Source organism: Armigeres subalbatus, chromosome 2 (assembly GCF_024139115.2).
Source record: "Armigeres subalbatus isolate Guangzhou_Male chromosome 2, GZ_Asu_2, whole genome shotgun sequence".
NCBI lineage: Eukaryota > Metazoa > Arthropoda > Insecta > Diptera > Culicidae > Armigeres > Armigeres subalbatus.
The window spans coordinates 412,374,717-412,398,276 of NC_085140.1; the positions used below are offsets into that span (position 1 = coordinate 412,374,717).

A 23,560-nucleotide genomic window follows, 5' to 3' on the forward strand; every position below is an offset into this window, starting at 1 on the left:
GTAAGGGTGCGGCATTCCGTATAGTGGAAGGTAACAATTCTAGAAGCAGTTAGTATAGCAGGACTGTAACTTGTACGCGCTGGAATGAGTCACGACGCGACGCAGAATAGTTGCACACGTTTCTGCTGACGAACGAAAGATGCGAACTTTGGCCACCCATTTGCACTTTTCATGATTGAGGGTACCTATTTGGGAAACTGGGGCACACATTTCCATCCACGCGGAACGCATTCGTCTTCGAAGTGAACGGTTTCTGCATTGGGAGATGGAGGGGGCTGTGCAAAATGCGAATACATTTGTTCTCCATTCAGCCATCCTTTATTCTAATAATGGCTACAATAGAAATTATTAACAAGTGCCCTGTTCCGAAAATGTGCATATTTTTGAAACCGGATGAATTGCTATGTACAATAAAGTTATTGAGTGGAATGTACACGTCATTCAGTGAACAGCAACTGATAGCACCTGTAAAATAAAATGAAAGCTAAAAGTGAGAAACTGCCCGTCAAAATTTTTATTGGTTTAATCGATGTAGAGTTTAATAGGCTGTAGAAAAAAGATTTTGTTTGCAATAAATTCAAAATAGTTGGAGAAACATGGTCGCAAAAAGTGAAGAAATCGCATGTGCCGTTTTTTCAGAGAGCTACATAGACCACTTGGGTCGATCTGTTTTCTCGTTTTCGCAGAATGCTACGCAAATTACTTGGATGAATGATATTTCCTTTGAGTTGTATTGCTAATACAAAGAGAAACATACTCAGAAAAAAATCTTCATCGAAGAGATGCAATTATAATACATCAATGGTCTTAGAAAGCATTTTGATCACTGAAAGATTTTCCGTAAAATCAAATGAGGCAAATAGCATCCACTTAATTCATTTCATTTCTTTATCGCATCAAATTGTTATAACAGTACTCATCTTCCGATGATATAGTCCTAATTGAGTTGCAGTATCCATTCTGACTGGCATCATAAAAAAACGGCTTTGAGACGCGGCAAAAAAATATAAGCCCCTTAAGCTCAATATTCATATTTTTTGTGAACAGACGGCACGGTGACGACGCTCGTTGATTTTCGCGTTCTCTTCCAATTGAAAATAAGAATCCATTTTCCCGCTATTCTACACTTCTTCGCTCGTTGAAGCCCATTTTCGCGGCGCTGCTGCTGCTGCTTTGTTAACGATTGCCAGGAGAAGCGCTCGATGGTGGTTGTTGTAAATAATTGAGTTTCCTAAAAAGCTTAAGCTCTGCTTTTGACGTCGGTCGGTGAATACGATTATACTGCAGTAGCCAGCCCAGTCAGGATAATGTCAGCAATGTTAAAACCTCTGGCTGGGATGGGCTCTCCGGTTCAATTGTTGGGAAATTTGTCTGCCAAAAGCTGTGGCAAGTTCGTTGATGTTCAGCTTCCGAGTATTCTAAGCTGCCTCGGAAGGTGTAGTGGATAAAGTAAATGGTCCAAATAAGCCGATTAATTACTTTTTAAATCGATACATTCTGGGATAAATCCTTGTGTTACATTGCTGGTTACGAAGTGTTCTGTAGATTGCATGCTGAGAGGTGTAAAGTATATTACTATAATTTTATTATTGCAAATGAATGAGCTGGAAAAGTTATGCTAAGAAATACACTTTTGTGCAAACTTATTTTACAGACAATTATTCTACACAACAATTATATTCTTATTATACGGTATAAAATCTAATTGGTCAAGAACAAATATATGAAACTGAATCAAATAGTACTGAATAGAGATTATAATGGTTATGAAGTGGCAATGCTGGCTCGAAGTAATCGTCCGTGTCGTTTTAATTTAAACTTTTCTCACTCCTCTTTTCAGATGTGACAGATCGTGATTGAATTAATTTGGCCTGTTCCACGGATCGTCACCTATCTGCCAGTCGTTTAGCCATACTGTCTCTTGCACGCGTTGCTGAACTCACCATCTGGCGCATTTCAAATGGATTTTGTTACATAAAAGCAGACTGCCACTGATGCAACGCTGCTTTTCCCCCGAGAAGAGAAGCTGTGCCAACCGAGGTAGGTGTGTAAACGAAAAAGCAAATTTGATATAAATAAACTGTTCGATCGTGAAACGGTCAGTTACATGCAAATTTCGAAAAGGAATCATTTGAAAGGGAGAATGTGTTGATTTCATTGTTTATGATTGAGAGAATGGTAATAAAACTAAATGCAGTAGCTGAAAGAAATGGTCTGACTATGTCTAATTTTTACTTTTGAAAAAGTTTCACTTTTATTACTGTTGCGTTTTTTTAATTATGAAATTATTCCGAAGCTTTTAATTAAATAGCTAAAATATGCCCTTGTTGATTAATGGATATTTTGGTTCATGTATGGAATGAAACAAAATATTCAACCTCCTTCGAAAATAAAATGCAAAACATTGCAATGCATTGTGCGAGAGAATGTCAATGACTGGTAAAAATTCAATTTAAATTCTCATGGTTCTCGCTGTGAGTGGAAATCGAGACTGTGTGGAGATTATCATAATGGAAACCATCAAATTGCAATATTCTACGGGTGCAAGAATGATTTCACGGAGTACTTACTCACGTGACAATGGTATTCGAATAAAATTTACGCAATAACGAATCTGATGCAAAAGATGCAGTATTTTATATGTTTGCTCGGAATTTTTTGGTTGATTTATTGTTGGTTGCTCATCTATATGGTAATTGCACCCACCAGTAATATTGGATAGATGCGTCCAGGGCATTCAATTATGAAACATTGATGTCGGTTGGTACAATCGTATTGATCTTTTTGTACTTTACCAGCCTTTGTCATCTGGATCCAAAGATTTATTGCAAAGACTTGTTTATAAACGGGCTCACTAGTCATATGGCTATTGCTTCTGCCTCACACGCAGGAATCAATCTTAGGCACGTTCCATTCTCCTACTTTGTATCTTTCTCTATATTTTTCATATTCTAGCAATCGGTAGAACTGGAAATGGACTTCCATACCGTTTCCATTTCTATTGTATGCTTTCAACTTGTGACTACTCTAGCAGTAGCTGCTAGAATTGGAAATGAACTTAAAAAGCTCGTTTCCTACATCCAATTAGAAATTCCCTTAGTTGCTTTCTCCTATCTAACGTTAACCAAGACGAACCTCTGCCCCTCGAATCAAACCCAAAATTCCAATAAATTCCGTATGAACTCGTGGCAATTGCAGAGGTATATCCGGCTTGCAGTGGGCGAGTGCAGTGCAGGCCCACATGAGAAAGGTCAGAATAATACTTTCACATTATTTTCATATTTGCATTCAATAAATATTTTTTCATTTATTTCAGGACATCTTTTAAAATCAGTTAAAAACCCTACCAGATAAATAAGTTATTAAGTTGTTCTACAAATACTTTCCGTTTAATGAATTTCGATATTCAAATCGATATTCAAAACGGAAGCCACACACAATTATCATTTTTATTATTTCAGCGATGCTGCGTCGTGCATTTGTGGAATAATAAAATGTCAGTTGTGCGTGGCTTTCATTTTGAATGGGGTGCCCTTGAAACGGGAGTGCATTTAGTTTTAAGTTCCGGGTTGTTTGTCCTTAACAGGATTATATAGCGCTCTTTTGTTTCGTTTTTATTTTTCGTCGGTCAATTTCTCCCACTATATGCGAGAACCACATACTGAACATACTGAATGTACCATCACCTGGGTTGGGACGAGTTTACTTTCTATTCACGGAAAAGGCGTGATAGTTCGGCTGGGGATTGAGCTCAGGCTCACTAGGCAACAAGGAAGGCACGCTTTCAACTTAACAACTAGAGTAGCTCATTATATACACAATAGCAATCTGGCAATCATGTATACATGTATACGTAGATTTTGGTGGGTTCTTATACAAAAATGTTAGAAATTCTGATATCCACTGGTTGAGTGTTTCAATTTTTACTCGTATTAATCATTCTAGTCATACTAAATGAAATGAAAAGAAAATCTAAATCATCATGAGGCGTAATCCCTGCAAACATAAGGGAACAGATAAAATTCAATTGTTATACCCCCAACCGAGAAGTAATAAAATTAACTGCAGCTTTAAGCGTCGGTCAGCAATAAAAGTGCACATAAAAATGGAAACCCGAATCAGGGGTATGTTACTTTGCCAGGGCGGCGTTGTTTACTATGTACAGCTACACCACGTATACGCCTGCAGTAGAATACCGCCAACCAACCTATAATATATGGTTTTGATACCACTTTGATGTCGTCCACAAACCTCGTCCAGAGCGGTGATTGTGCCAAATGTGGGCATGGGAGATTTAGTTTCAATTTGCCGTAAAATGATAGCAAACAAGCACATAATTCATTCTTGTTTCGGGATTTTGAATTAAACAAATTTAACTGATTTCTTTGCCCAAGCCCTTCAAAATAATTTAATTAAGTTAACGATTACGAAACCCCATTGAATAAAATTATATACTGCTTAACTGATTTATTACAACAAATTGACATATTGGATAAATAACTACGGAAATAAACAAGGATAATAATTGTACGACTAAAAATAAAAACTTCCCCTTAAAAGTTTTCAATCAAAAAATAGGAAATTGCCTATGAAGAAATTGCCTATGAGCAATAAATAAATATAAAATTTCCATAAATAATGCGAAATTTTCATAAACAATTAAGATTTTTCTACAAAACAAAAAAAAATATTAAACAAGAATTTTCCACAAAGAAATCAAAATGTGCCACGAGAAAAAAACCAAATTTCCATAAATAAATCAAATAACAATAACAAAACTTTTCACAATTTTTTTTTCAGAAAAAAATCAAACTTTCCACGAAATATTTAATAATGAGCAATTAAAAATATGAAAATTTTCCTTGAGAAATATGAAACAGCAATAAAACTGAGTATTAGCCCTTCTTTGAAAGTGTTTTGGAAATAGCACAGAAAAAAGCTTTGATTTGAAAAGGGGTAGCTACCATAGAAAGATCGTACCACTGAGGTTATGGTTGAAAAGTGCAGCAACTACAGCGTCAATTCACGCATAAATATTTATCAAAGTTATGGATACACAAGGTCAAAGCAGGATGTATAATTAGTTTGCATAATTTCCATAGCACATGAATTAAAATAATTGTTTTCGGGAGATGAATGCAACGATAATACTGACTTTGCATGCTCGGGCATTTTATGTGTTAGCACGGAATGATGTATTGCAGTCCTTGTTGTTGTTTTTTGAATAATTCAACCAGATGTTATTTATCAAAGTTATACTAATCTATGCAGCCCCAAAAATATTTTAATATGTATATATTTTAGGCCAAAATCTGTTCAAAATGAATTTTGGGCATAATAATTTTCAAGCCGGTGACGTATTCAGAAGCGTTTTGCTGGACGCTTGCTGGCTGGTCACATAATTTTTGAGTATTTTTTCTTCATCTCTTGTGGGTTCCTAACTGTCTGATACTGTCCTATTTCATCCTATTTTAATGTACCCGACTAATGATGATTTATTTGTGTAGTTGGCGTAATCTCATTACAATCGCTCAAAGATTTCGTTTGTTTGTTTGAATTTTTCTCCCGGATAAGAGCGGCCCACCGGTAAATCAAATTGTTTTTCTTATTTAAGGCTCTATAAACCGTAATCAATCCGATGATGACGATGATTTTTTTCGAATGCGCACTAATACTAATACAGTTTTGAACTAAATTCAATATTTTGGGGCTATTTGCCGACTTACCTCAATCATTGCATATTCATTACATTTTCATATTAATTTTTCACTTATCCAAACTAACAATTACTGAGGAATTGCTGGAAAAACGCTGAAAACTGCTTTTTTCCTAGACTGACATTCGCATTTTTATCGAACGCATACTAACTCCGAACGTTCGGAGCAAACACATACACACGCACTTGATTTTTCACTTGATCTTTTCTCACTGTTTCCTTGATTTAATCACTCCTAAAACATATTCACTAACTGAGTTTCACCTTTTTATTCAATCTTGACTAGGGAAGATCCATAAAGTACGTCACGCAAAAATCGGCGATTTTCAACCCCCCCTCTCCCCTTTGTCACACTTTTTCTATTAAACCTCTAAAATTTTTGTATGAGTCGTCACGCTGCTCGAAACCCCCTTCTCCCCTATGAACGTGACGTACTTTGTGGATGCCCCCCTACCGATTAATTCACTTCACGTCCAAAAACTGTCGAAAACTGCTTTCCAAAAATCGAAGTGAGAAACAAATTTGACGACCGTGTTGTAAATGCAATAAAATGCGGAAGACTCAAATTCACTAGCGCAATACGTGAAATGATGAGAACAAAATCTACGCGATCCAACTTTATTCAATCCGAACAATACAACGTAAACGCCAGCCACTTCCACACCAACAAGCAAACAAAGGTGTGCATACACAAGAAAATAATCATCTCTTCACCGTTGCCAGATTTATTTATTGGAAAAAATAATTGCTGTTTGTCGGATTAAACAAATAAACCAAAAATAAATATTTAAACATGTTATGTAAGTTTCTGTTACATTCCAAGTGGTGTATAAAAAAGAGAACCGAGTGTGCCATGCTTGGAAACAGAAGTGTCGTTTTTTCGGTCCGTCATTTTTGCTTAGCTCTTATGCTAATTTTATATAATGTTGATGTGTCTTTTCGTGTAGTGTATTAGTGTTTCAATACATAGCAAACAAAATTGTTAGAAGGCGATCATTCGCGTAGAAAACCCGTTATCCCAAAAGTACTGGTTGTCTAGAAGTCCCGAATGTCTCTTGGAGTAGTGAATCTGAAATGTCGCAGGATGTTTGCAAGGTTTGATTCGGGGCTAAACTCTTAATGCGAAACATGATACGCCCAAACTTGACAATGCCACCAAGACATTCGTTGCTCCGCATGTGACCAGATGATGGAGCATTGTACAGCTTTAAAATTCTAAGCCCACTGTCCATTGGTATCGGAGTCAGTTTATGAAAAGTTTACGTGATGCCGAAATTGCGCTTGAAATATCGTTCGCTGAATCAGGGTGCCATGACAGACCATGCACCATGCATGTACGGATTTTGAATGGTCCTACTTGTTCACCAAGCACCGGACGGACCTCAAACGGCAAGGAAATTCGGTGAGCTCATTCCATTTTCTCTCTTTTTGACTTTTTATTCTTAACTATATAACCATATATTCCATTGGGATTTGTATGTATGTTGTATGCGTTTTTCATTTTTGTATATACATTTTCACATAATTTAATCTAGTCGTTACATGTTGTTTAAAATAAAATTGTACAATTATCTCGCTAAGCCCAATCTATTATGCGCTCAATCCGGTAAATGTCAGCCTTGAATATTACTTTCTTTCACTCAGTTTGCACATTAGTACGCATGTTCGCGGTGATGTGACGTTCATGATGCACTACGTGTCTAGTTACATGTTTGAATCTCGCTCATTACAAAAACATATACAGATATCAATATTTCCCTAACAATTTCAAAAAGGGGGAAGGGATTTAAATATTTAACTTTCTTTCTCGTTTCAGAGAGCGATCAATGGCGCTTAAACCTAGGCTTATTAGCCAGGGCAAGTTTAATAGCTTCGCCCCATCCCAGCAAAATCATCAATGGAGTGACATAAATTTCTTAGCATGGTCATTCCCAACGTGTATTCAATCTTATCATATCATTTGCTCCTAAACTATATTCCCTTCCAACCATCCAACTCCGTGACATCTATGAGGGCGTCGGTGAGTCGCTGGCCTCTCTTTAAGTAGATGTCATATCATCATTTCCTTCCCTTCCCTAGTAACGGAGAAGATGGGCGTGGCCAGCAATGGTAGCTTTCATGCTTTATCATTTTGGACCTCCAATTGGGTTGCTATTAATTCCCAAATAGTAATCCTTAAGCAGTTGGGGTAAGAAAGATAAAGAATATACATGACAGCTATCAGTATGCAATCTACGAAATACTCCGTTACAACGCAACGCAACACAACGCATTCCAAGTGGTGTATAAACATTTTTTAACCGGTTAAAATCCATATATTTGATACACCGTGAACATGTGTTATGATATAAAATAAACATTTCATCAAGTCTGGCAACATTATGCATCAGCTGGCATATTTTTAACACCCCATTTCCACCCACCCCAGTTTTAAACAAAATTTATTTATCGCTGCTGCACTTTTCCGTACCAATTGCCTCACTATTACAAACAAGCGATACAGTCATTAATTTTCAAAACATTGTGATGGAGTCTTGAGCCTTAAATCTATATAATAAAAATGAGTTGAGATTTCCTTCCTGACGATTAACTCGCGAACGGGTTGACCGATTTGCAAGATTTTTTCCCTAATCGATTCATTTTGGGTTCCGCAAGGTTTGTATCTGCAAAAGGTTGATGAATTTTACGGGGAAATGTAAAAAAAACATCATAATACATTTTGTTAAGAAAATTATTTTGAGCTTTTTAGTGGAATGTCTTCACTTGTCATAAGACGAGTTTGTACAATCCCATTGAATTGCACCACTTAATTGTATCTTGACAGATACGTATTTCGACCTCAACAGTAAGGCCGTCTTCAGTGTCTCGTACTTGACTCGACTTGAGTAGACGCGACGTGCGATGCGACGCGACGCGACTCACGTAAAAGAATAACAATCATTATCAACAGGCTGTCAAATTGCACTGTCGCGTCGCGTCGCATCGCACGTCGCGTTTACTCTGGCATCCCCCTTACACTATTTAATAATATAAAACGCATAGTATAAATAGTGTAAGCTGCGATCATTTTCTTCAAGTCGAGTCAAGTACGAGACACTGAAGACGGCCTTACTGTTGAGGTCGATATACGTATCTGTCAAGATACAATTAAGTGGTGGAATTCAATGGGATTGTACAAACTCGTCTTATGACAAGTGATTATAATACAATTTTGGTTCAGCTGTTGAGGTAAACAAAACAAACGCACGGAAATTGATCTAGAGTGCGGTGCTGGGAATAGTTCATTATGACATTTACAAAACCCGGCAAAGCTGGGTTTCTTTCGCTAGTTTTGTATATTTTTTAATTTGAAATACCAAATATGGTCAAAACAGTGGATCGCACGCAAAAAAGGGGTTCCTGAATTCGTGAACCAGCAAGAATACTAGACCTGGGCGCCACCACGCCACGCCACCGCCGCTGGTGATTTTCTCACGCCGCCGCCATCAAAAGTGGATCGGCTCCCCAACGAATTAATTTTTTTCACGCCGCCGATGGCCATTGAAGGACTATTAAACAGTGCCAGTAGTTTCATGGGTTTCGGCATATATTACCATTGGCGTAAATAAGGGGGGGCTAGGGGGGCTTAGCCCTCCCTAGAAAAAAATTAGCCCCCCTAGGATTTGATAAGTTAGTTAAGTTAGCAGTTTGGTAAGTTAGCAGTGATATCAGTTTTCAACACATAGCATAATGAATTACCGAAAAAGTTTGAAGACTATAGAGTTATCTCTCATATTCACTCTATCATACTTAATGAAATGAGTGGAAGAAAAATTAGCTTGTTTCTGAATTCTGAGAAAGATTCCCATCAGCATCCGAGAAGGATTTTCATCAGAATCCGAGAAGAATTCTCACTTCAATCTCTAAAGAATTCTTTTCGGATTTATCGAAGTATTCCAATCGTAATCCAGAAGAATTCGTACTGAATTCTTTTCAGTTTTGTTAAGCAATACCCTTGGGAATCTGTGAAAAATACCCTTTAAAATCCATTGAGGATTTGTTTTATAATCTCTCGTTGATTTGCTCCGGAATATCTCCAGATTCGTTTTAAGATTGGTTTAGGAATTCCTTGACAAATCAGAATCCTTCGTCGATTTGCTTTGTAATCCTTTGAAGATTTAATTCGGAGTCTCTCGACGTTTTGCAAATGATCTGCGTTGGGATCTCTAGACGATAAGGAATCCGGCTGACGATTAGCTTCGGAATCCCGCGAAGAATTGCTTCAGAATCATGTGACGTTTCGTTTCGGAATACATCGACGGTTTGCTTCAGAATTTCTCATAGATTTTGTTCAGAGTCCCTTAACGAATTTTTTTTGGAACCTTCCGACGATTTGCTTCAAAATCCTTTGATGATTTGCATCGGAATCCCTCAACGATTTGCTTCAACATCCTTGAAGGATTTCCTTCGGGATCGCTGGAGGATTCTCTTCGAAATAACTGAAGGATTAATTCGGAGTCGCTCGACAATTTTGCTTCGAAGTCCTTCGACGGATTGCTTCGGAATTCTTCGACGATATGCGTCTTCATCCCTGGAGCATTGCTCATGAAATACCTGGATCCATCATATTGGAATTCCTGGAGGGTGAAGGATCCCTGGTACATTCTCGTCGGAATCCTTGAAATTTTTCCGTTGGAATTCCTAAAACATTCCCTGCGAAATCTCTGGTGGATTCCCTTCATGATCCCTGGAGGCTCCCATCGGTATTCTTGAAGGATTCATGTCGAAATATTTAGAGATTCCCGTCGGAGTCCCTGAAACATTCCAGTCATGATCACTAAAGGATCCTCATCAGAATTCTTGGAAGATTCTCGGCGGAATCCATGGAAAGTTGCACTATTTTTTTTTTCATTTTAGATAGATAGAATATTTATGAAGTATGCAAATATATCCACTGCCTGACTCTAGTCGAGCGCAACTAAACATAGACAGTGAGTTGTTGCTCACACGTGCACACATGCACGTGCTTTAGAAAAGAGAATAATATGAATGAGTGTGATGGATCCGAAATTGCCTTAGGTGGTTGGACTGCATTTGTCACATTACCGCTGATAACTTGATGAGATGTTAAAATGTTCGAGAATTTTCAAAAAGAGGGTCAATTTCGAGAAAAAATATAAAGGGGCTATAGCCCCCCCCTAGGCATCGGAGGTAGTTACGCCAATGTATACCTGAGAAGCACACATATTGCACATCAATCACAGTAACTTATATATGACCGGATTCAGTCACTATATGGTTACTGCAACCAGATTTGTTGAACTTGTGTTGCTTGGGTATTGCATTTATCCACATCCAAGTATGCCAAAATTATTGGGTGGCTACTCATAACCAGTTATGAGGGTCGTGGTTCAGCCAAACCGCACCAAGTGGCTTTTCAACTGACTAATGATATTTTGATGGTACAAGGACAACGGAAATAAAAGCGTTCAGTTTAAGCGTACATTTGCAGTAGGATATCCTCAATTATGACGTTCAGGGATACCCGATACGATATGCGATCAATTAAGCCTGCTAAACGAAAGTTTTAGCAGGAAAATCGGTAATTTTTCGTTGGCGCTTGGTGAAATTTGGCAGAGCCCCGACCAACTGTACCAATTGAATCAAGGGTACCTTTAAGATGGCTTACAAAAACATATTCTCTTTAAAGCTGCGTCTCATTTCCCGAATTAAACACGAACAAATAACGCTGCTCATATAAAATTTTTTTTAGAAATTTCTTAGGAAATCTGGCCACCCGTTAGTGGGTTAGCGGTAATGGAAATAATGGCTCGGGAAGAAAACTACAAAGAAGTACAGTTAAATCTGATATAGGGGAAAAGACGGCTTTGGCAGGTTTTGTTCTATTATTGTCACGGGGGTTTTTGTCGACCAAATCTTATGAAATTTGGGCACAATATTCTTTGATATGCAAAGAATGTTTAGGCCAAATTTGAGCATAATCAGTCATAAAAAACCCCCTGATAATAATAGAACAAAATCTGCCAAAGCCGTCATTCCCCCTTCGTTATATAAAGATTAGTTGCTAATTTTCCGGATTTTCGGCTTTCAGTCACATGAAAATGTTGATAATTTTTAATCATTGATAATCATTTTAATCAACCAACGTTTCGATCCGGGGGTTTGGATCTTCATCAGGGCCTGTCATTTATTGGCGATACGTTAATAAATTGCAATGGTACATAAGTGAACTATTGTGTGACTTACTCGAGATTAATCAACTTGTCGATTGAAGTGTGGGGGGGGATGCATGATATCATCTTACTTTGTCCCAGCACCATAAACAAGATGGGTGGGTGGTGAAGAACAAGATGGGCACTACACAGTAAGTCACTACGATACACTTGTACCATGACCAGCTGTTGCCAGTTGCTGAACTATAATAATATCGGTTTCGGGTGTTCGTAGTTTAGGGTGGTAATGGGGTGGTCAAGTATGTTTGTGTGGGTTGTGTTGTTGTTAAGTCATGTGGGTCGTCGGGATAATCTTGGTTTCTTCTTTTTTTTAAGCTATAATAAAGCTTTAAAAAAAAAATCTTGGTTTATTGACGAGGCATTTCTCTTTTTTCTCTGTGTTTAGATCGTGAAGAGAAGATTGGCGTACGCACAGCTTAGGTTGTCGGTGTCGATGGTTGACCGTGTTAGAGGTAGTGGCAATATGACACATCTCTAACACTTGCAAAGCTTGCTTCTTGTAGGGTTTATCGACGATTGTGGGGTTATGGATGTTGAAGCGGTGTTGATGGGTGATGCAGTGGTTAATCAGGGCTGATTTCTCTTGGAGTTGTAGTACTTCTGGGTCTGTATATTGGTACCCTTCCAACAGCTGTTTGTCCAATTTGTTGATGTTGGATTGCTGTCCGTACATTCGGGTTCTGAGCTTATTGGTCGTTATACCGATATATTTACTAGGGCAATTCGTACAGTCAATCCTGTAGATGACGTTGCTTTTGTTGAGCTCTGATACCGGATCCTTCCCATTTTTGTAAAGATGTCCTACGGTGTTGCTGTTGCTGTGTGAGATACCAATATTCAAGCCACTGTGGAGAAGGATATTTTTGATGTTTGGTGTTAAGCCTTGGATTAATGGGATGGATCTGAAGATAGTGGGTTTATCCGAGGTCTCGATGCGTGGTGGTTGATGTAGTAGTCGATTGATGAGCGTGTGGGGATAGTCGTTTTTACTGAGGTGGTGATGACTGAGCTGATCTTGCTGACGTTTATTTCGAATGGTACTTAGGTTTGCAAGTTTTGATGGGGGCAGCAGGGACTATGTCCAAGGACTTGACGATCCTGCCTAGGATGTGGTGGGGTTTGACAGTGGGCCCTGTTAAACCTCTATAAAAAGCTGCATGTATCCACAAGTAGGCTCCGCCAAAGCGACCGTGTGCCGCTCAAAGCGCACAAGCCCAAGTCCTGGTGTTAGGTGGGACGCTAAACAGCCCTGACACGACGGCCCTCCGACGAGACAGGAGGTTTGCGCAGGCCCAATAAGCCGCCTTTAAAACAACTATTACGAACGACATAGAAGATAATACGACTCGATACAATCGGCAACGAGCTAGGCGACGAATAAAGGATCACGATTGGAAGCTTGGAACATGGAACTGCAAGTCGCTAGGCTTCGCAGGTTGCGACAGGATAATCTACGATGAATTACATCCCCGCAACTTCGATGTCGTAGCGCTGCAGGAAATCTGCTGGACAGGACAGAAAGTGTGGAAAAGCGGGCATCGAGCGGCTACCTTCTACCAAAGCTGTGGCACCACCAACGAGCTGGGAATCGGCTTCATAGTGCTGGGAAAGATGCGCCAACGCGTGATTGGGTGGCAGCCAATCAACGCAAGGATGTGCAAGCTGAGGATAAAAGGCCGTTTCTTCAACTATAGCATCATCAACCTGCACTGCCCACACGAAGAGAGATCCGACAACGAGAAAGAAGCGTTCTATGCGCAGCTGGAGCAGACATACGATGGATGCCCACTGAACGTTCAGGTAGGAAGGGCGGAAATGTATAGACCGGTCATCGGACCGGATAGTCAGCATACCGTATCGAACGACAATGGCCAACGATGCATAAACTTTGCAGCCTCCCGCGGAATGGTAGTCCGAAGCACTTTCTTCCCCCGCAAGAATACCCACAAGGCCACATGGAAATCACCTAATCAAGTAACGGAAAACCAAATCGACCACGTTCTTTCTAATCGACGGTAAATTCTTCTCCGACATCACGAACGTACGCACTTACCGCAGTGCGAATATTGAATCCGACCACTACCTCGTTGCAGTATGTCTGCGCTCAAAACTCTCGACGGTGATCAACACGCGTTGGTGTCGTCCGTCGCGGCTAAACATTGGTCGGCTACAAGACGGTAGACTAGCCCAAGACTACGCGCAGCAGCTGGAAGTGGCACTCCCAACGGAAGAGCAGCTAGGCGCAGCATCTTTTGAAGATGGCTGGAGAGATATTCGATTCGCCATTGGAAGCACCGCAACCGCTGCACTAGGCACGGTGGTTCCGGATCAGAGAAACGACTGGTATGACGGCGAATGTGAGCAGTTAGTTGAGGAGAAGAATGCAGCATGGGCGAGATTGCTGCAACACCGCACGAGGGCGAACGAGGCACAATACAAACGGGCGCGGAACAGACAAAACTCGATTTTCCGGAGGAAAAAGCGCCAGCAGGAAGATCGAGACCGTGAAGAGACGGAGGAACTGTACCGCGCTAATAACGCACGAAAGTTCTATGAGAAGTTGAACCGTTCACGTAAGGGCCACGTGCCACAGCCCGATATGTGTAAGGACATAAACGGGAACCTTCTTAGAAACGAGCGTGGGGTGATCCAAAGGTGGCGGTAGCACTACGAAGAGCACCTGAATGGCGATATGGCAGACAACGGTGGCGGTATGGTAATGAACCTAGGAGCACGCGCGCAGGACATGCGACTTCCGGCTCCGAATCTCCAGGAAATCCAGGAGGAGATCGGCCTGCTGAAAAACAACAAAGCCTCTGGAGTTGACCAACTACCAGGAGAGCTGTTTAAACACGGTGGTGAAGCACTGGCTAGAGCGCTGCACTGGGTGATTACCAAGGTTTGGGAGGATGAGGTTCTGCCGTAGGAGTGGATGGAAGGTGTCGTGTGTCCCATCTACAAAAAGGGCGATAAGCTGGATTGTAGCAACTACCGCGCAATCACATTGCTGAACGCCGCCTACAAGGTACTCTCCCAAATTTTATGCCGCCGACTAACACCAATTGCAAGAGAGTTAGTGGGGCAGTACCAGGCGGACCACAGACCAGGTGTTCGCCGTACGTCAAGTATTGCAGAAATGCCGCGAATACAACGTGCCCACACATCATCTATTTATCGACTCCAAAGCCGCATATGATACAATCGATCGGGACCAGCTATGGCAGCTAATGCACGAAAACGGATTTGCGGATAAACTGATACGGTTGATCAAGGCGACGATGGATCGGGTGATGTGCGTAGTTCGAGTTTCAGGGGCATTCTCGAGTCCCTCCGAAACGCGTAGAGGGTTATGGCAAGGTGATGGTCTTTCGTGTCTGCTATTCAACATCGCTCTGGAGGGAGTAATACGAAGGGCAGGGATTGACACGAGTGGTACGATTTTTACGAAGTCCGTCCAGTTATTTGGTTTCGCCGACGACATTGATATCATGGCATGTTACTTTGATTGACGGATTGGACTAGTCACCAACACGTCAAAGACGAAGTACATGATAGGAAGAGGCTCAAGAGAGGTCAATGTAAGCCACCCACCACGAGTTGGGCTCACTGGTGACCGCTGATAACGAAACCAGCAGAGAAATTCGGAGGCACATAGTGGCTGGAAATCGTACGTACTTTGGACTCCGTAAGACGCTCCGATCGAATAGAGTTCGCCGCCGTACCAAACTGACTATCTACAAAACGCTTATGCTCGTGGAGGACCAACGCGCACTGGGAGTTTTTGGAAGGAAAGTGTTGCGTGCATCTATGGTGGGGTGCAGATGGCGGACGGTACGTGGAGGAGGCGAATGAACCACGAGTTGCATCAGCTGTTGGGAGAACCATCCATCGTCCACACCGCGAAAATCGAAAGACTGCGGTGGGCCGGGCACGTAGCCAGAATGTCGGACAGTAATCCGGTGAAAATGGTTCTCGACAACGATCCGACGGGAACAAGAAGGCGAGGTGCACAGCGGGCAAGGTGGATCGATCAGGTGGAGGACGATTTGCGGACCCTCCGCAGACTGCGTGGTTGGCGAAGTGCAGCCATGGACCGAGCTGAATGGAGAAGACTTTTATGTGCAGTACAGGCCACTCCGGCCTTAGTCTGATAATAAATAAATAAATGCTGATGGTGGCTGGGTTCGATTCCCGGTGCCAGTCTAGGAAATTTTCGGTTTGGAAATTGTCTCGACTTCCCTTGACATAAGAGTATCATCGTATTAGCCTCATGATATACAAATGCAAAAATGGTAACTTGGCTTAGAAATCTTGTGGTTAATATCTGTGGAAGTCGAGGTGGAAGTGCTGAATGAACATTAAGCAACGAGGCGGCAGTAATGTCTCTGTGGGGGATGTAATGCCAAGAAGAAGAAGAAGGAGATTACTAAAACCCCTCCGCAACAAATTATTATCACGCAAATGACTTTGATGACCGCCTCTAATCTATGACTTACTATGCGTGTACGAAAACCTTTTCTTCTGCGAGTGGGGTTATGGCCCTAAAAAGAGCCATTTTGGTGTCCTTTCGTCGTCGTTCATGTTCAGCTAGAGCTGGTGTACGTAGTGACATCTTCGATTTCTTCAGACGGCGAGATTGACCAGCTTGCTCGGCAACAGAAGGCCGGCCTGAATCCTACTGCTAGTTATCGTCGAGCTTGTGTTGTAGTGCGTCGGACGCCATAGCAGCACAATTCGGGTTGATTTGGTTTCAGCAACTCATATGTGACATAATTTGCTCTTAAATGAGTAACAGAAACTGGTCTACAACATGTGTGCTGCTTGGGCGAGAAGCTAATAAATAGCCGATAGCAACTAAAATCCGGGAATGAAAGTTAATGTGGATCGTCCAGTCTACGTACGGGCAGAAATGCTTCTTTCAAGAAAGGGGGAAGCGCACATGATTGTCATTAGTCTTCTGCACCTCAAAAAATGCTCAGGATTTCAAGTAGTCACGTATCCCGTAGAATGTTCCAGATTTCATTCGTGGTACCACTAATGTGTTGTTGCATCTATAATATAGTATTGCATTTTTTTTATTTCACTTGCGTTATCGTAGATCGAATTCTTGGCCTGCACATCATGCTAACATTTATAAGAGCATTTCAACTGTTCTATGTTGTGCTTGTCGCAATGGTACAAGTGTATGGAAGTGAGGAAATTATCTCAACTGGAAATATTATAAGGCGCACATTTAATTAGTAACCTTAATTTCTGGATTGGTAATCCCAAAGTTTTTCTTGTGAAGCTTGCTGGAAAACCTATTCTTAATACATATGTTGTAGTCTGCACTTTCTATGCTGATGCGCTAGAATATTCACCCGGAATGGAACTAAAATATATTTTTGTTCCACTTTGCTATAATACTCTACCATTCATCAGAGCCAGAGCCAAATAAAGGAAAGCCTGCAGAAGATGCAATAGACTCTAATTTGTCTAAGGATTAAAATGAAACCATTGCACAAAATAAAAAAATTGCCTGTCAAGGAGCGAATAATATCAGCCTCATAGCTGGCGGCTCGGCTAAGTCGTAATTTCCGAGAACAGCCTCATTCATAACCGAGCTCACTAGAATCAGCAAAACAACGGATCGTAAGACCAAATTGTTTTCCGTTTCGTGTTTAATCTTAGCTTAACCTTCCGGAAAATCCCGTAGGGATGGTTGTGCAATGAATCAAATCTTTTCAAGCTATATCACGTTACACTTTTTCATTTCACATAGAGCTAAGCGGACAATCTCCTTTGGTTTTGTCATGGCACTACGTCACCACTGGAATGTTGCATGTAATTATGAGAACACATTTATAAAATTGGGGTTTTGTTGTTTGTCCAAGGAACAAAAGCAATTGATTCATCCTTCTTTCAATTTTCAATTCCTCAAGCCGATTGCCACTAGTAGCTGGGGACCCCCGAACATAGTATTGTTATTGTAGCAGTGCTAGATACTGCTATGCTTGGAAGCTTTGCCGGTCAAGCATGTAATAATGCGAGCATGAGTTTACTCCTGCGGCCGGCAGCAAACAGACAGAGAGTCCGGATTTTCGGGATGTTTAATTAGAAAAGTTTCAGCCATAATTGCTTCCATAAATTAGTCGTCCGCAAGTCACCTTTTTTGGACGACGTTGTTCGGATTTTCATACCAGCAACCAACAAAGGGGTAAATGTTGCCAAATGGTCAGGACCGTCATGACTCATGATGGTGTCAGCCAAGAACTTGGTGACTTCTTCTTCAAGCGCCTCATCGTCGTATTAAAGGCAGAAGAGCACTTCAGTAATGATTTGCTCAAATTACGCCAACTGATTTGAATCGCTTAGCCGGTGGAGGACCGCAGTGCCAGTCGCGCCTTGATTTATGATTTATAAACTTTGCCGTAGCTTACGAATGTCGAATGCAATGCCAGATACTGGGGAAGACGTTCTCGCGGTTTAAGTGATGAGTCTAATGGGATAAGTAGCTTCTAGTTGAATTAGCGCTAAATTGAGTTGTGGTACGGTTTACATCGTTCGCACAGTCAATGGGTATGGGATGGAAGTTCTTGACTGGTTTGTTTAATCTTGTTCCATAAATAAACGCCACTACTGTGGCGTAAAATACTTTTGGTTACCACTCAAATGTTATCAAAATATACCAAGAAACACTCTTCCTTCGTGTTACAAGTAACGGAGATTTCAAACCAATCAACTGAGTTTCGTCTGGGGAAATCTTCCTCCAGAGCAGATCAAATTCTCATGTAAACAATCATATGACTAGAAGGCTGACACGCGATATCTTGTCTATGTTCGTTCTTCTTTTTATTCAATGGCTTCTATTCAACTGAACTTGGCGTGCTTTAAATTAAGTGTTATATTAGCATTTCTACTACATTTCTACTATTTGATTGAAGGCGTTTTTATCTTGTGTGGCGGCAAGTACAATGGGTCAACTACGCCCAGGGAGCCGAGAATGTTTCCCATCCGAAAACACCTTAGGCTGTCCGTTAGGATACCCCAATTTAGCGAAAACTGCTAAAATGAAAAAATTAATATCTTATTTCCTTCTACTATTAATGCTTACCATTTTCCAGTTGAAATTTTATGTTTCTTCATATCTTTTGATTCATTGTCCCATTCACTATTATTCATGTTTCAGTTATCAAGAGATTGAGGTTAACTTATTTCAATTGAAGTGAAATGATTCCTGTACATCCTGGGCACCTAGCCACAGTACTAAAATCTTCACACCCGTCACAGTGAAACAAAAACTACATCCAGTTCTACTGATGTTACAAATACCAGAGAAGAAAGTTTTTAATTGCTTCAACCTATCCGGTGGAAAACTGGCTGGTAGTGGTGTGAAAATCGACATTACCGGCGGATTTATCTGCAAAGTTACCATAATCACATTTCCTACCCGTCGGTCGGTGTCCGGGGGCAAAAAGTGATTATCCCGAAAGAGAGAGTAAGTTTCGCTGCCTCCTGTTTCCGCTTGTCACCATCATGGCCATGGAACCAGACTCTTGCATACTTTAGCGATTCAGAGCGCAGTACGGATTCAATGTAATAGAACAGAAGAGTTTCAGTAAAATTAAGTACCAATTGGAAGCGCCTTTAGTGCGCCGCAAATTTAGCAGCTCAATCGGATTAAGTATTATTAAGTATTAAGTTATATGAAAAGGATTTTATGGACTATAACTTTATCTACCCTTTGAAAACAAAATTAGTGAAAGCTGCTTGACAATATTTGATGAAAACAGATCATTTTTTACATGATTATGGAAAGACAATAAAGAAGATTAATGCTTGTGATATTATAGAAGAGCAAACATGGAATGCCAGTTTCATCAGCACAAATATTTCGATATGTACTCACAACACTGTGAAGCACCTCTTCCAGTATTATAAATGAGTAGATAATGTAATTATTTATCTATAGACACAAAAAAAGCAAATTTATAAAAAGTGTAACAAAGAAGAATAAACAAAGCACTACTTGCTAAACGGAAATAAACACATAGGCAAAATTATGTCGAAATTATTTGATCATCAAAGCCAAAGAAGTGGAATGAAGAATAAAAATGATGGAATAATATTTTATAGGAAAATAGGTTACTAAAAAGACACGCTTACACAATTACACCAAAAGAAACTCTTTAAATAATCGTACTGCTCAACATCAAAAGTCGGTAGCATTCGGTCCAAGTTAGACAGCCGATGATGAATTCTATGTTTGCTTATTGAACATTAATGATTGCAAACACTCATCCACCAAACGGGACTGTCGTTGCTGTTTCGTTTTCTTTCTGTCCATTTGCCAAATAAACAAAGTAAAACCCGTGCGCTTTCATCTTCTCGCAAGTGAGTTCTATTTCAGGAGTTTTACGATTTGACAAGTGCCCGCTTCCGGATGGTTCGATTTACCACTGAAATGACTCACAAATGTACATACGAAACCATTGCTGTATAGTGCATGGAGATTGACATTGGTACAAAGTAAAAATGGATACAGTTATCGACTGCAACAACTATACTGCAATTCATACCACTTCCAATTTCATCAGCGCATGTCGACATTTGATACCAACGCAACAGCATACAAGGAAATAGCATTTCCTCTTTTCACGTGACAACCATCGAATCGTGGAGCTTTGCGACATTAGCAATTCAATTTGATTTTCCATTTTCCTCTAAAATCTATGTGTGTACACGAATTGCCACCGAGTGAGCCACCGGAAAGTGTTCAGTTGACATTCGGTGTCAGTCGATTGTCGAATTCGTTTTTTTCTCCATGTGTGTATGACCTAAAGCCGTTTATCGGAGACACATTCGGAAATTAATGTAATATACATAGAAGGATGCCAGCGAACTGGAATCTTTCCGAAACACAACACCCCGTCTAGAACGGCAAGGACGGCGATTGACAATCTGTGACATGTTTCTTTCGGTGGGTGCGCTTTTCCAACGGATACTTTATTTGGTACAATAATGCTCATCACGTGTTGGGAAATTAGATGGTTGGCTTACTTTGAACCGGCTTCATCAGCAATTCCAAATGTGGGGAAACGTCAGCGACCGGCATACCAAAATTGGATATCGGTCTTCACTTGTCGTCATTCTACGGCTGCAATAGAGTCGGGAGCAAAAGTGCAATCGCTTTAGTTAGGTATCCGTTCGGTGGGAACTTGACGCAATTGGTCACTATGGTTTGCTAGAGATGGAACACCCGAAGAAAGTATGTGTATTCAGTGTATGTAGTAAGTATGATACGGATTTGGTCGTACAAAGCGAAAACCGAGCGTTCAGAGTTTGGCTTTGATGTGGGCTACGTGTACGATTGATACCATCATGAAATTCTAGTGGCTAGTACAGTGCCCATTCAATTTCGGTTCAATTTGATTCGGTAAACGATACTGCTCGTTCTAGGTTCAATACACGAATATTATTTCATGAATAATGATTAAATATCAACCGCAACTCGTTCGTTGCTCGTTCTCTAACAAGTCGAACCTCCGTATTACAGTTCTCATCGCTGTTTGGGATATATTCAGAAATATAAAATTCGTGTCAGGCTCATCTGCTTGCATCCATTCAACGAACCTGTTTCCTTATAATAACATGAAACGTAAAGTGTTGACTGCAGTTGTCAGCAGTCAACATGTTGATCCTTCCTTTTTCTAGCTGACACGATAATGGAATGGTGCATTGCGTTAGAATGTACATATTCGTCAAATAAAAGGCAAATTGCACTCTGAACAAACGCACTCATTAATTTACGAGCATAACTTGTCACATGATATTTTACATTTGGCGTCGTATGTTGGAATGCAAATTTGCAAAGAAAGACATCCGATGAGTCAGTAAAACGTCAAACTTTTCTTTATTATCTGGTATGATGGAGGGGAAACAACTTTATATCCTTATGTGGAACAGCAAAAAACCCATAGGGTAAATGATATATTTTGGACATGTACATATTTTGGACAAGCCTGAGCTTCTTCGATCAATTTTAGATAATGTGTAGGAAAATTTTTATCGAAAATATGATCATTGCATACTTTTACCTCAACTCTAGCGGCTCCTAATGAGAACTCACAAATCAACTATTATTTATCTTTAAAATTACCTAAATTGTAAAGCTTTCTACCAAAGTGCCTGCTGGACGCCAGTATGCAGGAGAACATGCATTATAGGACTCTTCGTAACATGCACCTGAAACACGTTTAAATTGGTTCAAACGGCAATTTTGAGGTCTTGCGGCCAAAGTTTGATTGTAATTGAGATACTAACATATTCCAATCGCTTAACATGAACTTGAGACGGATGAAAAAGGAGTGATCAAAATGAAGTTATGTTTTTATGCATCAGACGTTTATTGGTCACCCCATGTACAGTACATGGATGAACCATCCATGTACAGTACATGGATGAACCATTAATTGCCAACTTTCAGGCTGTTTTCAATGATATCGATAAGATTGCGAAAAAATGTTAATTTCTGGTTTAACCTATGTCAGTTAAGCAAATAAATGCATTTAAATGAATGTGTATACGTGTAGGTAAGTCATACCATTGAGATCTGTAGGTGGCCATTTTTAAATTAGGAGAAAATGACTCTGTCCAAAATATATGCATTTTCCATGGCGAAATTATATATTTGATGTCCAAAAAGAAAATATTTCAGTTCGCAGTCTATCACAGTTTACACCTAGTAAACGTAATTTACTCAAAAATTGGGCAATGGAGACACAAGACTAATCATAGGTTATGTGTTTGGATGAACCTAGTGGTTTTCAATTGTTTTATACTATTCAATCTCGATATATTTCCTAATGAATATCCTGCGCTTGTCCAAGATACATCATTTACCCTATGCTGATCTAACGGTCTTTCGAAATTGTGCGCAAAACTTCCTTATTTTTTTAATAGAAAATGAACATTACAACCGGATATTTCATCACCCAACCAGACGATGCATTATTTTATTACAATTTTTCATTAATTTCATGCACAGATTGTCATAAGATGAGGCCCATACATAGATTGCATTGACACTTACGTACCTGACCCCCAATTTCACGTAAAACTAAATTTTCAAAATGATGGTTCTCAGCTGTCTTGAATCGGAATTTGGTTCTGTTTTCTGCAATCGATCACAAAATTCCTATATGGGAACTGTACCGGTTTTGGCCATGTTCCTAATTTGGCCAATTTTCCGAATAACTCCAAAAATAAAGCAAATCGCGAAGGTTTTATTAGTTCCAACAAGAGATATATCCCTCATGATTCAACGCTGCTTTAAACTGATTGATTATTTTGGAAAAATATGTATTTTTCAGGGTTGGCCAAATTAGGCACTAAGTTGGCCAAATCCGGTGCACTTCCCCTAGTTTCAGGGACATTGGTTATCATTTTGAAAATGGACATGGTTCCGGAGATATTGATGGGAGTACTGGGGTAACCTCCCGGTCCGGAAAAATGGCCACTGCCTGATCAAGCCGAAAACACGTCTTTCGACGTGTCAAACTTCATGATTTTGCAAAACAAGTTCATAGAAATGTGTTCTGGGGGTACTTGGTCCATCTGGTCACATTCCCGG

General features: G+C 40.2%; 1 protein-coding gene across 1 annotated transcript in view; it reads left to right on the top strand.

Annotated features, from left to right (window-relative positions):
• The window catches only part of LOC134213372 (calcitonin gene-related peptide type 1 receptor), a 291,025-nt gene that overhangs the window by 139,960 nt on the left and 127,505 nt on the right, over window positions 1-23,560 (top strand). Inside the window, exon 4 of the mRNA XM_062692383.1 lies at window positions 1,841-2,044. The gene's annotated coding sequence lies outside the window, so the exon portion shown is untranslated. The remainder of the gene's footprint in view (window positions 1-1,840; window positions 2,045-23,560) is intronic.